Here is a 3,712-nt window from a genome sequence, read left to right on the forward strand (position 1 = left end):
TATATATATATATATATATGTGTGTGTGTGTGTGTGTGTGTGTATGTGTGTGTGTGTGTATGTATGTATGTATTTATATATATAATATTTATATATATATATATGTGTGTGTGTGCGTGTTTGTGTGGGCATATACATACATACATACACACACACATATATATTATATATATTTATATATATATGTATATATATAAATATTCTCTTTTCCATTTTCATTAAAGACAACTTCATCAGCTGCAACAATAAGTTTTTTGCGAGTTTCCTCTTGTCATCACAGTTTTTTTCCAATCATCAGGCGTCAGCTTTTGGTGAAAAAAAAAGCGGCAGACTTCTGGCTTTCTTTTTATCGTCCTTTGTCACGTAAGTCTTGTCGTCATTCTGTGTCATGAAGTGAATTCTGAAGTATATTTTGGGATTTCTACCTTATAAGAAGCAGGAATTCGGGTGGAATAAAAAATACCAGAGCTCGGCAGCTAGTTCTAGGCGGGTAGCAGCTGGTTGGTTAAAGGACTAAAGGATGAACAACGTTTTTGACTCGAGGTTTTCAGCGCATGCGTGTTTCATTAATAAATACATAATCACAATTTACACGTATAAAAGTGTTTGTGAAATTTCACGAACATCCGCATAATTTAGTGGACGTAGTTTACATTTGTAATGCCTACGATAACCACATATAATTGTTTGAATGATTATATGTTTATAAAAGACTATAGAATATAGAAAGGTGTCCTGGCTGAATGTGGTAAATATATAGGCATTGCGCTTGCGTCGGCTGTAATAAAAGATGAAGTATGCATACCCAGAAATGGCTCGAGAAGAAACAAAGGAATAAAAATGTTTAAAGATCAACAACCTTATTTTGTAGCAGTGCATGGAATTTAGATATCCCGTTCTAGAGGTTTTATTTGATCGCGAGAAGGCATTTGAAAGCTTTCACACACCCGCATCATAGAAGGTCTTGCGGAAGTATGGCTTTCCGTTAAATTTCCGAGGCTAATTGAAACAGATATACAGAGTTGATATTGATGGGGTCTCATTAAGTGAATCTGCAGTGAGCAGTGAGATACTACTAGGGAATATTTTTTCACCCTTGCTGTCTGCCCTTCACATGTCTCATAATGAAAAAATGATATGAGATGGGAGAGATGGTTTGGATTTGAGTAACTCTAGAACTTGAAAAACTTAGAATATACAGATAATGCTATTTTAATCAGTAAAACACCACGAGATTTACAAAGCTTGCTTAATAGAATGCATCATTTATCTCAAGAGATGGGAACCAAAATAAATCTGGGAAAATGGAAGCAATGAGATGTGCAGTACAGGTTCTCTTCGAGGTGGAATAGCGTGAAGGACAAAGTTAAATCAAACAATGGGGAAGTTGAATAAGACCTGGAAATCAAATAGTGTGACACTGTATTTGAAAGTAAGATTATGCATAAGTCTGTTATAATCTGTATTACTATACAGATTGTATGAAAATTAAACAATATCTAAAAGGTTGTCGATTTGAACGTAAAACTTTAAGAAGAATGTTAGGAGTCAGATGACAGGATAGCGTTAGACATAACAACATGAAGGAAATGACAGAATTTCCATAGCTAGATAATGATGAAGGTTGAATGGAGATGGCTTGGACATGTCCTTCGCACTATTCCAAGGAGAATAGTACCTGATAGTGTCAGCTGGGCTCCAATGGGCTCCAGAAGAGTTGGAAGACACAGACCTACCTGAATTAGACCTATGAGACGGGTGGATGGAGGGAATTGGAGATTACGGGAAGACACCGCACGGTGGTTGAGGCGATGATGAAATGACATATTCATGAATCTACTATATGAAAATGGTTATATGTGGTTATAGAAACTACTGAGTTTATATATGGGATGTATAATTGTTTTTCGTACCTCACCCTTCTGCTGGAGGGGAGGATGTGATCCAACTCTTGCTCGTATGTTTGGATTTGGTTTCTGAGTAACGGTACTTGTATAGCTTCAGTGGCCGTAGTTCCCTTGCGATAGACATGGAAACCATCAACGTTCTCTTGTAGCGATATCTGTCTTTCTAACGCATTTTCAATGGGTCGTGGTGGTACACAGGATGTAGCAATTTAATGGTAAATGTCTGGTAAAAAAAAAAAACCGCTGATTTACACATTGATGCTTAAGAATAAAGCACACTCTTATAGAACCAAAAATTCTTTATGGTTACTTTCATCGCTTCCATTCAACGATGTCGAAGACCTGAATGACGTTTCTCTCAGTTATTCCGAGTAGGAAGGTTACAACGAACCGAAATCCTGAGTAAAGGTCTTGATGTCTGTTTACCTTTCAGTGTTCATCTTGCACTCATTCATCTTCGTGCTGATAGTTTGGTAATTATAAATTATGTAAAATTGGTTACAAACTCTCAATAAACTTGCTAAACTATAATAGTTGGAATTATTGTTTAAAAAAAAATGAAGATGTTTAAGATTTTTTTCGTGGGGTGGTGTAATAGGTCAGTCACTGTCAAAGAAAAGAAAGGGTCTTATTTTTTTACATTAAGGAGAGACTATAACTAGTTCACAGTAGAACGGAGAAAAAATACAGCAACAGAACAGATACGAGCAGAAAATTGTTCTCAGTCTAACGGGCATTAAAATACAGTTGTTTCAGAGAAAATTAATGTATGTGGGGTCCTTTCACTCTAATATGTATTATTACTCGAATGCAACAATTATCAGGAATAAGAGCCTTAAAAACCACGCATCTGTACATTTGTATACATCTGTATATACAAATCGATACAAAAACTGATGCTAGAGGTCTGTTATATTCACTTGTACTCTGACATATTTTAGAAAGCCAGTCCTTAGCAAATATCCTTATGACCTCTTATTTACCCCAACAGGCTTTTTGACCAGTTACTAGGAAGGACTGAAAGTTCACGACGATGTATAACGTAATGAAAGTAGCTCTGACCCGTCAGCTTCAGAAGTCTGTAACGGTTCATGCACGGGCTGCAAACTTCCAGATAGACGTCAAGGCTTTTGGGTCTGTCGCCAGAATCAAGGGCTCTTCAGCGAAGGCCATTTCCCCCTTGGCACACAGGAACTATATCAGGACATTTCATGTGGAGGTGGATAGCAACTTAACGGCTAACCCAAATGGCGTTTGTTATACAAAGGAAGATATCTATCTCACCAGTCAGTGTGAAGCCCTCCAACAAAACAGACACTGCTGGCCATAAGCGGGATTTGTTCCCTGAGGGAACGTCAGGATTAGTCTTCTGGGTGGTAAACGAGTTACAGGACAAAGTTATCATGCTCTGGGACGTCCCGTTGATTGGCGACAGTCAATTTGGAATCGGCAAACACGCCAATTTACCGCAAGGGGCACTTACGCAGAAGACCAAAAAATATCTGAAAATCGGGAGTGTCGCGGACTCTGAGAAGCGCAAGACACCCAAGTCCTGCCGATCTTCGAAGGAGAATTGCGTCTTGTCTGAAGACTTCAACATCTGCGTAGTGATGAGCACAAACGTCGATGGTGTGATGCATGTCACTGTGAAACCACAAAAGGCAAAGAAACAAAAACAAAAGTAGGTAAGGTCACGGATAATCGGAGAGAGGCTGTTGTATCCTTATAGTTCACCTAGATTCTCTATACTGTTATGCATTTGCTATTTCACTTTGTTAAGACTGATCAACCGCCTACATTGATCA

The sequence above is a fragment of the Macrobrachium rosenbergii genome, chromosome 59 (genome assembly GCF_040412425.1).
Source record: "Macrobrachium rosenbergii isolate ZJJX-2024 chromosome 59, ASM4041242v1, whole genome shotgun sequence".
NCBI classification, from domain to species: domain Eukaryota; kingdom Metazoa; phylum Arthropoda; class Malacostraca; order Decapoda; family Palaemonidae; genus Macrobrachium; species Macrobrachium rosenbergii.